The sequence below is a fragment of the Salvelinus namaycush genome, chromosome 39 (genome assembly GCF_016432855.1).
Source record: "Salvelinus namaycush isolate Seneca chromosome 39, SaNama_1.0, whole genome shotgun sequence".
NCBI lineage: Eukaryota > Metazoa > Chordata > Actinopteri > Salmoniformes > Salmonidae > Salvelinus > Salvelinus namaycush.
The window spans coordinates 10,018,139-10,032,461 of record NC_052345.1 but is presented as its reverse complement, the minus strand read 5'-3'; positions in this window follow the sequence as shown (position 1 = coordinate 10,032,461).

Genomic DNA, 14,323 nt, shown 5'->3' with positions numbered 1-14,323 from the left:
AGGGCAGTGAGTTTGCTCCCCCTGATTTGTCCCTGGTTCCAGAAAAATATCACGATTTGGGTGAAGTATTCAGTAAGCAGAAGGCTCTGTCACTTCCTCCCCACCGACCTTATGACTGTGCGATTAAGCTGTTCCCTGGAGCTGCCTTTCCCAAGGGACGATTATACAGTATCTCTCGACCTGAGCGTGAGGCCTTGGAGACCTACATCAAGGAGTCTCTAGCTGCAGGTCTCATTCGCCCCTCGTCATCACCCCTGGGAGCAGGATTCTTTTTTGTGAGCAAGAAGGATGGCTCACTTCGACCGTGTATTGATTATCGGGGTTTGAATGATATTACGGTCAAAAACAAGTATCCCCTGCCCTTGATGAGCTCTGCGTTCGACTCATTACAGGGTGCTACGGTGTTTACGAAGCTTGACCTACGCAATGCTTATCATTTGGTTCGGATCAAAGAGGGGGACGAGTGGTTGACTGGGTTCAATACACCTATGGGACATTTCGAGTACCAGGTGATGCCGTTTGGACTGACCAACGCTCCTGCTGTGTTCCAAAGTATGGTGAATGACGTGCTGAGAGATATGATTGGTATTATTGTGTTCGTTTACCTGGATGATATCCTCATCTTCTCGAGGGAGCTTTCTAGCCACGTCCAGCATGTCAAGCAGGTCCTGCAGCGGTTATTGGAGAACCGTCTGTTCGTGAAGGCTGAGAAGTGTGATTTTCACGCCCACACTACGTCCTTCCTCGGGTACATCATCTCCAGGGGAGAGATCAAGATGGACCAAGAGAAGGTTCGGGCGGTTCGGGATTGGGGCCAGCCCGGTACGAGATTGCAGCTCCAGAGATTCCTGGGATTTGCGAACTGCTATCGGAGGTTTATCCGGGATTACAGCCGGGTGGCCGCTCCTCTTACTGCCTTGACGTCTTGTACCAGGAATTTCTGTTGGACTCCTGAGGCAGACCGAGCATTTCTGGACTTGAAGAGCCGATTCACCAACGCCCCGATTCTCTCTCAACCTGACACTTCCCGTCAGTTTGTTGTTGAGGTGGACGCGTCTGATGTGGGGGTGGGCGCCATCCTGTCCCAGCGTAGCTCTACTGACGGTAAACTCCATCCCTGCGCCTTCTACTCTTGTCGTCTTTCACCAGCTGAGAGAAACTACGATGTGGGTAACCGGGAGCTTCTCGCTGTGAAGCTTGCCTTGGAGGAGTGGCGTCACTGGTTGGAGGGAGCGGAGCAACCGTTTGTGGTCTGGACGGACCACAAGAATCTGGCTTACGTGCAATCGGCTAAACGTCTCAACTCCCGTCAGGCCAGGTGGGCGTTGTTTTTTGGACGTTTCAATTTTTCCCTGACGTTCCGACCTGGGTCGAAGAACGGCAAAGCGGACGCCTTGTCCCGGATGTTCTCCAAGACGGATGAGAGTGGGGCCAAGACTGAGACGATTCTTCCCCAGAACCTTGTCGTGGGAGCCGTTACATGGAGGATTGAGGAGGATGTGATGGCGGCCCTTCGGACGCAGCCCGGCCCCGGTAACGGTCCACCCGGTCGGTTGTTCGTGCCTGAGTCGGTCCGTTCTGCTGTCCTTCAGTGGTCCCACGCCAGCAAGATAGCTTGTCACCCTGGCGTTGCTCGGACTATGGCGCTACTGCGCAGACGATTTTGGTGGCCTGCCATGGGAGAAGATACCCGGAGGTTTGTTGCCGCATGTCCTGTTTGTGCGCAGAACAAGAGTACCAATCGGCCCAGCTCTGGGCTTCTTCACCCCCTACCTATTCCTCGGCGACCTTGGTCGCATCTGGCCCTGGATTTTGTCACGGGATTGCCCTCTTCTGTTGGGAACACGGTCATTCTGACCATTGTGTACAGATTCAGCAAGTTTGCTCATTTTGTCCCTCTCTCCAAGCTTCCATCTGCCACGGAGACGTCCGAGATCCTTGTTAGGGAGGTTTTCAGGGTCCACGGATTGCCCAGTGACATTGTTTCTGACCGTGGTCCTCAGTTTACCTCTGCTGTCTGGAGATCCTTCTGTTTGGCCATTGGAGCTACAGTCAGTCTCACTTCTGGATTTCACCCACAATCTAATGGTCAGGCGGAGAGAGCCAACCAGAAGATGGAGTCTACGCTACGTTGTCTTGTCTCCTCTGATCCCACCTCTTGGTCATCTCAATTACCCTGGGTCGAGTATGCCCATAATACCCTTCCTTCATCTGCCACTGGGATGTCCCCCTTCCAATGCCTGTACGGATACCAACCTCCCTTGTTTCCTTCTCAGGAGAGGGATCTCTCGGTTCCTTCTGTCCAGGCCCACATTCGTCGTTGCCACCGGACCTGGCATCGGGCCAGGAAGGTCCTCCTTAGAGTTTCTGACCGGTATCAGATCCAGGCGAATCGTCGCCGTATTCCTGCTCCCGCTTATACCATCGGAGATAAGGTTTGGTTGGCTACACGGGATCTTCCTCTACGGACTGAGTCGAGGAAACTGTCACCAAGGTTCATTGGTCCGTTTGTGGTGGAGAGAATCATTAACCCTGTTGTGGTCCGACTCAAATTGCCGGCAACGCTTAGAGTACACCCCACCTTTCATGTCTCCTGCCTCAAGCCGGTTCTTCTCAGTCCTCTGTTGCCCCCTCCTCCTCGTCCTCCTCCTCCTCGGATGATCGGAGGTGGTCCTGCCTACACGGTGCGCCGTATCATGGACTCCAGACGGCGGGGTCGAGGGTTCCAGTATTTAGTGGATTGGGAAGGATATGGTCCAGAGGAGAGGAGTTGGATTCCTCGGCGTCAGATCCTTGACGATGACCTGCTTTGTGACTTTTACCGCCTCCACCCTGGCGCTCCGGGTAGTCCGCCTGGTGGCGTTCGTCGGAGGGGGGGTACTGTCACGAATCCCGTTTCCTGAGTCTGTTTTTTGCCTGTGTTCTGTCCTGGAGTGTTTTTTCCGGCGTCCTGGAACGCACCCTGTCTGGTTGCCGGGCAATGTAGCCAGTTGGGGTAGTTCTGATTACCCGCACCTGTATCCCATCAGCTATCTGCACACCTGGTCCTGATCATCATCTCTCCTCTTCTTAAGCCCGGACCTGACATCCATTCCCTGCCGGATCGTTAGCCATGAACAGTATGTTGTGCCCACGAACCAGCCTCCAGTTGATAGAGTTTGTTTTGTTTTGTTTTGTTGTTTTGTACGTCTTGCTTGCCTTTAACTTACCTCCGTTTGTTCTGTCTACAGCCATTCACCCGGAACCCATATCCCATCCCTGTCTGCTCGTCGCCAGTTTTTGTTTATCCCTTGGATCTGCCTATCCAATCCCATCAACACACCTCCGCTGCCCGCTCCACCACCTGGAACTATCTACCTCCACGTTCTCATTTATTAATAAATACTCACCATCTTCATACTCACCTTGTCCTGGTCTGCTTCTGGGTCCAATTTTGGTAAACCCTGACAGTTGAGTCCCTAAAATACTTAACTACGCCAATACGTGCAAGGCATGCCAAGGTACTGCAGTACAATATCCATATCAAAATATGACCAACTATATTTGCAATAGGATAAATAAATGTATAAATATGGTTAACTTCTAATTCGTATCCCCAGAGCAATGCAAAACATTTGAATGAATGAATGTAATAATGTAAAATTGAATATTCTTTTGGAATATTAATACATCATTTAGACATCATTGATTATTAATTGCAGTAACTCCAGTGTGCCTGCTCTCGTTGAAAGGTTAACCAAAGCAACACGCTACAAAAATAAGTTCCAGGGTAAAATAACATGAATTAACCAAAAGTACAGAGTTAAAATAACATTGGTTATACAGTACATGAATTCAGCATGGCTTTCGGTGCTAGACATTCTGGGCAGGGCTTCTATCTCTCTCCCTCTGTCTGATTCTCTTTCACCCTCGTTCACCCTCTTTCACCCTCTCTCTCGGTCTCTCCCTCACTCTCGGTCTCTCCCTCACTCTCGGCCTCTGGCCCTCTCACTTTCTTGCTGTCTTTCTCCGTGTCTCTCTCGGCCATATTAGTCTTTCCCTCAGCTACTCTCCCTCTCCTCCATCTCTTCTCTCCCTCTCTTTCTCCATATCACCTTAAGTCTTTCACGTTGTCTCACGTCTTGGCCGTGATGCCGTTCTCCTTTAGGAACCTATGCAAACACGTATATTTATTACAAATGTCCTTCCATGGACGCTGCTATTTCCTAGAAAGTGTTGTTAGATTCATGCTGACACCCTACCAAGCACTAAAAACCTACACGTTCTACCATAAAGTCATCCATTTGAAACACAGAAACAGCTCTGTAGGTAAAAAGTCAGAAGTCAATGCCCTACTTTATCATGATCTAGCCTCCATCCCAGAGTAGGCAGAAATGAGTAGCCGCAGTCTCTGTCACGTTCTGCTGCCTCATCAACACAATTATGTGGCTAGGGTTAGACGTCAGAGACGACGACGTCATGACCGGTCAAGTTGCTGATTGAATCTAGTTCCTACTTTCTGATGGGGAATGCTCTACCATCCTGGACCTCAAAGGCAGCGAGTTGCCCCCGAAGGGCTTACTGGATCACAACACCTTGGTCTTTTATCTAAAATCGGCACAATTTCATCAAGTCGCCACAGCGATTACGCCCATTTGATGGCGTAATGCCCAGTGTCATCCACAGCTATCCATATCAAACACACTCTCCATCTCCATGTCTAGCGAAGCGTAAGGTTCTCGAGAGGCATTTGGACTGCTGCGTAATACCTTCAAGAGGTCATAGGGATCTTTAGCTTTGGGATTCAGATGTGTGTGTGTGTGTGTGTGTGTGTGTGTGTGTGTGTGTGTGTGTGTGTGTGTGTGTGTGTGTGTGTGTGTGTGTGTGTGTGTGTGTGTGTGTGTGTGCGCGCGCGTGTGCGTGTGTCACTGTGCATTTAATGAGGTTTGAGTGGTCCTAGTCTTTGTCCTCTTTTATCCCTGTGGCAGACACCGAGTTAGCTCGTTGAAGCGGGGAGACCCCTTTTTCACCTCTCCCGCTCTCTCCCTCTATCTCTCCCTCTCTGTTCTCTGTTCCCCTTACCTGATCCAATTCTTTCTTCTGTCGGAGCCAGTCAGCGTCAGTGAGGACTATGATTTTGAGCAGCTTTCTCTCCTCTCTGCCTCCTGGTTGTCAATGAACTACTGCTCGGCTTCCTGAGCCCCAGTCTACTGCTGCACCGTCTACAGTCTGGAGCTCGTCGACGGTGAAGAGACATGCTTCTCGGTTTAATAAATGGTACGATAAGCTGCCACTCTAGAAAGATAACAGTCTGTGATAACGGATAACAACTGTGTTTTTTAACAAGCCATTTGAAAATACGTTACAGCTATTGGGGTGACCTTGCCCTTTCAGAGAGAAGTCGAAAACAGAGGCACCTCAAACAAATTAAACTAGACACAAGAGAGCAAGAGATATGGGAAATAGTTGTTTCTATTTGATATTTCGTGCTAACCCCTGTTCTCTTTCACTGTGTTTAAATAAGGCAGTGTGGCTGGCTGGCTGCTGGTTAACTAACAGTCACACTGATAAGATTGAAAGAGGCTAAAGATCTTAATTTGCACCCAGGTCAGGTGCCTTCTCCCTGGCCACTCTCCCAGAACAGGGCCCTGGTGGTGCCCCAACCACTGTGGCTGGTGTTGACATTTGAGCAAAATGAGGAGATGAATACAACAGTCCCTTGTATAACAAGGGGACCTCTCCTTTTCTCTCTCCCACATAATTACTTGGGTTTTTAGACTAGATATCCACCATTGAGGGGTCTGTGAAAAAAAAAAAAAAAAAAGGATATATATCCTTTGAGATAAACTAACCTTGGACTTGGACACAAAAGGACCTAACTTGACCTTTGACTTTTAGACACTGACTTACAGAAAGACCACCACTGTAAATGTCAAGTCCTTAAATGTTATGATGAGAAGATGCTTATAAATGCACAAGGAAACGGCTATAAACACACACAGTAACCACAGACTAGTCTCTTGCCCCTTGAACAACATTGACTGATGTGTGATTCAGGGTCTTGAACTGGGGTCCCCTGTGCACCAAAGGAGCTCCTTAGCCCACTGAGCTAAAAGCTCTTTATTGGTTTGGGAGCCAGTGCAACTTTTGAGGTCTCAGGCAAGGTGTAGTCACTGAAAACTCTGTTACATAGGAAGGGCTTGAGGACGTAACCGCAATCTTACCTTTTCAACTCAAGCACTTAGAGACAGTGAATGAAGCATGTAATACTATTTTGGTAAGGGCAATCAATGTAGACTTGCTACCTCATAATAAACAGAAGGTCCCCTTTGTGTGAACTCGAAAGGGACGGGCCCAGATACGGTTTCCCATTATCCACCACCATGTTTTGTATGATTGGAATTGTATCTCATTCATTAAAATATTAATGGATTCTTACTGTATGAGGTGCTCTGTAATTGTTTATTATAAAGAGAGAGAGAGAGAGAGAAAATGTGTGCGTGAGAGAGAGAGAAGAGAAGGAGAGAGAGAGAGAGAGAGAGAAGATGAATGTGTGTGTGTGTGTGAGAGAGAGAGAGAGAGAGAGAGAGAGGTTAGTCAGGGGGCAAACAGGGGGCAGGAGTCAGCAACACCAACTTTGCTAACGGGGACAATGCACATTGATAACTATTTGTACATTTAGCCAAAACAAACATAACACAGTCATCTTTATGGAGGTTTGATGGGAGAGTGAGCACCTGCTCACAGTAGAATAGTAGTAGAATCGCAGTAGAAAAGGCTCTCTCTCTTCAAACTGCGCTGAAAATACAACCATGCTAAAGAAAACTATGTCTCATTCTTTAGAGTATTTCTCTGTCTCATGCTTCTTTATGCGACAGTCTACTGAATTGCATTGCACACTATTGGTCATAAGTGATGACAGGGGCGCAACTTTGGTTTTAGAAGTGGGGGGGACATATTATATTTATTTTTTAATAAATATAATATGGGGGGAAAGAATGTGGGGTGTGTCCCCCATCCCCAGTGAAATTTGTGCCCCTGAGGGATGATACAGAAGATAAAAAGACATATTCTTAAGTTGAGTTTTGAATACTGGAAGCCTCTTGATGAACTGGTAATGTTACGTGAAACGACTACAATTCAAGACCTATACCTTCCAGTATCATACATCAGACATACAGATGGAGCATCTTGATTTGAGCCAGTTTCCTACAGTTTCCTACTGCAACAGGAAATATGAATTACTATGTGCATTATAATACATTGACATTTTTGTAGGGGTTGATACATTTTTCGTAAGGGAAAGTGGAAATTCAAAGTGGAAATTTCAGAAAGATTTTTAAGTTGGAAATGTTCCTGCTTTGCACGAAAGCTCTCCTGCAACAGGGTCATCAAATGAAGATCCTACATCTGTAGGCCTACGGCCTCGTGCACAATTAATTTGCAGTAATGCTTTGGAAAGTATACACACAACTTTATCATGGATTTAAAAAAAATCACAAATGAATAATAGAATTGATTCGTATATTAAACATTTCAGAGAGATCCCCTAGTGATATGTTTTCGCTGGTCGCGTTATCATTTCAGAGAGAAAGTCCATGTTTTCTGTCATTTTCCTATATGACTAGATGTGGAACTCTACAAAAAGGGATGATAGACGGTGGAAGAGACAGGTGGTGCAACACTGCTACTCTTCCATACAGAAAGGTATTACATGAAAAGGAGAGAGAATGCATGAAATGTTGTCGTCTACCTCACGTGAAAGTTTGTTTTCTTACTTTCACACTTTGTTCACACAAGATGGAAGACGTCAAGGGCATACAGTCGAGTGGCTAATATCACACACACAGGAACCTTACTGAGGGAATAATTGAGTGAGTCGTTCAGAGCTGTGTGTGTGTGTGTGTGTGTGTGTGTGTGTGTGTGTGTGTGTGTGTGTGTGTGTGTGTGTGTGTGTGTGTGTGTGTGTGTGTGTGTGTGTGTGTGTGTGTGTGTGTGTGTGTGCGAGCGTGTGCGAGCGTGCGTGTGTGTGTGTGTGTGTATGTGTGTGTGGACGTGTTTAACTGTTCTTGTGGGGACCAGAAGTCCAACTGGGGACATTTTGTCCCCATATGGTCAAATGCTATTTCCAGGGGGATTAGGGTTAAGGTTAGAATTAGTGTTAGGGTTAGAATTTGGTTTAGGGTTAGGAGCTAGGGTTCGTTTTAGGGTTCGGAGCTAGGGTTCGTTTTAGGGTTAAGAGCTAGGGTTCGTTTTAGGTTTAGGAGCTAGGGTTCAGGTTTTAGGGTTAGGAGCTAGGGTTCGTTTTAAGGTTAGGGTTAGAGTAAGAGCACGGGTTAGGGAAAATAGGATTTTGAATGGGACTGAATTATGTGTCCCCATACATTTAGCTGGACAAGACTGTGTGTGTGTGTGTGTGTGTGTGTGTGTGTGTGTGTGTGTGTGTGTGTGTGTGTGTGTGTGTGTGTGTGTGTGTGTGTGTGTGTGTGTGTGTGTGTGTGTGTGTGTGTGTGTGTGTGTGTGTGTGTGTGTGCACCTGCGTGTGTGTGTGTTCTGAAAGATATGACTGTCGGATGCTGACGATGACGTGTTTTGACAGGATGAAAGTAGCACACTAGGAAATTAGAAAGGATGTGGATGGGGGGATCGGAGGATGATGTGAGAGCTTTTTTCGTCAGGGTGTCGGAGCAGAGAGGAACCTGCATTTGTCACCATTTACAGAAGGAGCTATTGACTTCCTGTCATCCCCGTAATATGCTGACAATCACTTAAATACAATATGGTGGAGTTGACAGAGCATGCCATGGTTGACAAATGAATGGGGGGGGGGAGTTTAAAGAGGTGTAAATCATATTTCTGGCCTGGATGTGAGTGACCTTTTAAAGACGAGACCTAGTTATACATTAAACATAGACAGTGTGTTACAGGGTGGACATCCCCTTTTACTGGTCCAAGTCTTCAGCGTTTTCTATTGTGAAAGGTATCTGCTTGATGCCAAGCTGCCACTCCAGTCGCGGTAAGGTTGGTTGTTAATTGTATCGTTGATGACCATTGGTAAGCTATATTAAAATAGAACATAGTCATTGGTTGTATCTTGATGTGGCAGCTTGAAGCCCAACAAGGTAAAGTGCAACCTATATGATTGTTTGTATGTTGATATGTATATTATTAAAGGGGAAGGCGGACATTTGTATTGAACTAACTATTGCAGCCTTGTGTGGCTTCTCACTGTTTGCACTTACCTAAGAACGTATACCAAGTGTGTGATCTCCTTTTAACTAGACGGGTGCATTTTACTCAGCCGTTACTTAGCTACTTTCAGCAAGCTTCTTGTGCAACAGGCAACATCTTTGGTACAGCCTTCAACACCTACCCCTGCTTGAGTCATTTAAACTATTACCTATTCATAACATTGTAATAAACGATATGTTTTTGAATCTTGGTTTTGTGTGTTCTGTTTCCATGGCCTTGTACCCAGTTGTAGTCCTGGTTGACTCGGCCCTATCCGACAAGAATCTGTTTGATAGTGTTGTAATGTGGTAAACGTCATGCCATAATCCAGTCCGTGTATTGGTACTGTGGGATTCCAGGTCCATGGTTTACGGGAGCCTGACAGTGGGGATGATATGCAATGTGAACTATGTAACGCCAGCAGACTGCTGAGTCCAACTAAAGTGGACTAAGGCCCAGACCTCAGTTTTTATGAAGCAATCTGAACAGGGGGACGTTACAAGCATCGTTGCCATTTTTCTCTATTTCTACTAGGTCCATGTCTCTCCGTACATTTTTTTTTTAATACAAAACACAATTTGCTACATGGTAAGTTATGTGATTCAAGTCATGGATGGTGGGAATGCAGTATGTGTTACAATCTGAAAACGGTTGATTCTGTCGAGTTATTACTTGGATCATTCCACCTCAAACCACAAGAAAGAGGATTTCTAACTGCAAAAACGATTTCAGAACAATCTGAGACAGTGGGTGTCACGGCTCGCTGAAACGACTTGGAATGACACGTGTTTTCTCAGCCAAGCAGAAAGCTAGTCAGAGCTCAAACCTCGACTCTCGTGATAAGCCTTATTCTTTAATTCAGCATCCACCTTCTCCCTGCATCACCCAACAAAAACCCCTTGTATAACCAACCAAGTCCACCTAACCTACACCAATCTCAGCTACAGACACTCAGAAAAGGACAGGCGGAAAACAACAGAAAGACAGACTGAGAAATGGATGAATAGTCTACACGGCTGAAACTGGTGGGTGGTCCTGCGGGCTACTACAGAATATCGTAGAGCTAAACGTCCATCAGGCTATTAAGATTAAGTGAATAGATGGCTTCAATGGCTTTCCAAACACAGTTTGCGTCCCACATGGCACCCTATTCCCTATAGTGCACTACTTTTTGACTAGGGCCCATAGGATCTGGTCAAATGTAGTGGCCTATAAAGGGATTAGGGTGCCATTTGGGACGCAGATCCCAGTGACCTCTTAATTAGCATTGTGTATTACTCCAATCTACTGAAAGCTGTTTAATAACATGTGGGTGAAAATCTACCATTAGAGCCACTTCATAGAAAGTGAATGCACTGAAGTCATGTATAATTTTGTTGGTATTGAGCATTTGTGCTAAGTGGCTTTCCCTCCACTTACAGTTACAGGTGAGTCTTGCCAGGGAGGGAGAGAGAGCGAGATAACAGAGTATACTCAACTGAGAGTATAGAACGTGTCAGAGAGCTAGAGAAAAGTCTTCGTGCCATAGAGAGGTGAGTGAAATTAATGACGTTATGATGTTAAGACAGGAAGAGTGATTGAAAAACAAGATGACTTGAAGATGGCGGGGAAATGGAGAGATGGATACCTCGGACGAGCTGAGCCTTTGAAAACTGAACCACAAACACAAGATCAAAATAAAAAATGAAAGAAATAAAAAAAAGTGTATGAAAATATCTGGTTTATTTAAGGCTGTTGTACAGCGTCCTCTTTCATTTACTGTTGTCTGCATCATTTCCCCCCAGGACCCTCGAACATGAAACAATATTATATATCCCTGTTCTCTCTCTCTTTCTCTCTCTCTCTCTCTCTCTCTCTCTCTCTCTCTCTCTCTCTCTCTGACAACATTTCCAAGACGAAGTTCGAGAATTTCGAGAAGTGTGATTCGTGAACATGATTTGCATAACAATTTTCACCATTGTCATGATGCGATGTCATTATACTCTCAACCATTACAATAGTTAATTTCCTCCAATATGCATAATTATATGATGTGCCGTTGCTTAACACTCAAAGGCAATGAGCTGTGAGTAAGGATCTGAAGCAGGCCTTCATGACTGAGTATCTCCCATTCTCATTGGGAACTGCTTTGAGGATTCCAAAAAAGGAAGCACCATTTGAAGCCGCCTCGCTGCCGCTAATGTTTTTTTGATTGCAGCGTAACTTATGATTCAATTATCAAAGCAATATCAGAACAGTGGCATATCCCATAACAATTATGATCTTCTTGATTGGATAAGGTAGCGGAATATAGGGCATGGCATTATGGTGTTAAAAAAAAAAAAAAAAAACGTAAATGACGAGCATTAAGAAATATTATTTCTCAATTCAACGCGTAGACTTTTGGATGATTCTTTACGTTCATGATGAACACAAAAGTTGCAATTCCATAGCCTTGCTCCAAGTCGATGACTAAATAAATTACTCCTTTACTCCCCTATTCCCACCAACGCTTTTCCCTTTTCAACTTGTCATCCAAAATGTCCATATGTGATCAGAGCGAAGGAAAGCTCCGGATCTTTCCGCCTGGCCGCTAGTCATCTTTTCTACTTTTCACACTCTCCTGCACTCTCATTAATTCAGCAATCAGACGATGGAGGGGGGGAAGGAGGGAGTAGATTTTTGGGGAGCGAGAGAGATGGGTTCTTCTAACGCTCGTGGGAAAGAGGAGAGGGGCTTGGAGGTTAGGTTGGGCTCCCCTGACAATTATGTCCTCTCTCTCTCTCTCTCTCTCTCCCTGCCTCTGCCTCTATATCCTCCTTTCCCTCTCTCTCTCCCTGCATCTCTCTCCCTCTCCCTCTCCCTCTCCCTCTCCCTCTCCCTCTCCCTCTCCCTGCATCTCTCTCCCTGCATCTCTCTCCCTCTCCCTCTCCCTCTCCCTGCATCCCTCTCCCTCTCCCTCTCCCTCTCCCTCTCCCTCTCCCTCTCCCTCTCCCTCTCTTTCTCTCTCTGCCTCTCTCTCTGCCTCTCTCTCTATCTCTCCCTCTCTCTCTCTCCTCAGATAACTGGACTCAGTGTCCCGTGGCGCCCACAGGAAGCCTCTGTACTAATCAGTGACAGCAGACACAGTAGTCGGTTGGAGAGTGTTAAAGGGTGAGCGATAGCCATCAGGGACCATTGGGATCTGAGGGTTTGCCATGTACCGAGCGAACATGAGGCGCTGGCTTCCTCCTGAGGCATGCTGGGTAGTCTGCTAAGGGGCAGCGGGAGGGAGGTGGGAAGGGAGGCAATGTACTGTACACAGCCTTGAGACATTTTGTCAGATGGGTAGACAAATATATTTAAAAACAAAACTAGCTACCCCTCTAACTACCAGCTCTCTCCCCACCTCCCAATCCCCCCTACCTCTCACCCGCTCTCTGGTCCCTGTTCCACTCCCTGGCCCCACAGTGGTTGAGTCAGCTACCCGTGAACATCAGGACGGCTCTCTCTGCAACTACCTTCCGGTGCTCCGCATAAATCCATCTGTTCAGACCACCGGCATACTGTGTAACATCCCCCCATCACACACACACACATGCACACACACACACACACACACACACACACACAGACAGACACAGACACAGGATCCTCTGCACAGTGAGGGACTGTTGGACCAATACACCTGCACTATGTGCACTATAGTGTTATAATCACTTTTCCCCCAGCTTCAGTTGGTCTGTTTCCTTGTTCTAACTGTCATGCATGGATGTGCTAACTTAATAAAGACTTTTATTTCAACTGCAACTATATGATAAGAGGTACTGATATTTTCCTTCAAGTTTAGCTCCAGTTTTCCGTCACTGTCGTCCTTCTGTATTTGGCATAGAATGACCTTCAGAGCCAGCGCCTCGTTATTTTACTCACAGTGAGAGAGAGAGAGAGAGCGAGAGAGAGAGAGAGAGAGAGAGAGAGAGAGAGAGAGAGAGAGAGAGAGAGAGAGAGAGAGAGAGAGAGAGAGAGAGAGAGAGAGAGAGAGAGAGACCGTCAGAGTATAGGAGAGAGGAATAAGAGGAATAAGAGGAGAGAAAAAAACTCAGTGAATGTCATTTCGGGACGTTAATGGAGGGAGGGTGTGGGGAGGGAAGGGGGGGGGGGAGGGTGAGTGACGCTTCCTTCAGACCACATGCGTGTTGGCATGTGCTCGATCCAATCCACTTCAAACATCTCTCTTCCTCTCTTTCCTGTCACTCTTTCACTGTCTCTGTCCAATAAGCATGAAGTAAAGAAGGATAAGACACTTGGGGATTTATTAAATAGAGGCTGATAGCTGTCTAAGTTAGACACAGATACTAACAAGCACTCAATATCTCAATCTGTTTCTTCCTCTCTCTAGCCAGACAGACAGACAGACAAGAGTGAAGGAGAGAACAATGAGAGGGAAAGAGAAAAAGGAGAGTGTAGGTATGAGAGAGAGAGAAATTAGGGAGGGAGAGAGAGAGAAAAAGAGAGAGAGAGAGAAAGAGAGAGAGAGAGGATATAAGGCCTCCTCATTTAAAAAGTACATATGCAGTCAAAAAGTTACAAAGACTGTGACAAGATTGACCAGCTTGTCAGATGAGGTGTTACGTCCGTTGTTCGAAGGAGACCAAGGTGCAGCGTGGTAAGCGTACATTTTTCTTTGTTTTTAAAATGACACCAAAAACAACAAAACACAACACGAACGTAAAGTTCTGCAGGGCTAAACAGCTACTGTGCAAAAACAAGATCCCACAACTGAAGGTGGGGAAAAGGGCTGCCTAAGTATGATCCCCAATCAGAGACAACGATAGACAGCTGCCTCTGATTGGGAACCATACCCGGCCAACAAAGAAATATACAACCTAGAATGCCCACCCAAATTACACCCTGACCTAACCAAAAGAGAAATAAAAAGGCTCTCTCAGGTCAGGGTGTGACATGAGGACACAAAGTGTCAGGAAGTGTCAGATGGGCTGGATTTATTATTTCATTTGATCAAAGTATCTTGAGTCGGGAAATGAAAATATGATGAAATAAAAAGTGGAGGATGAATCTTTGATATGTGCTGAATCAGAAATCTCAGAGTGAATATGACATTTCCAGACGTTGACACATTTATTCTAGCAACGTC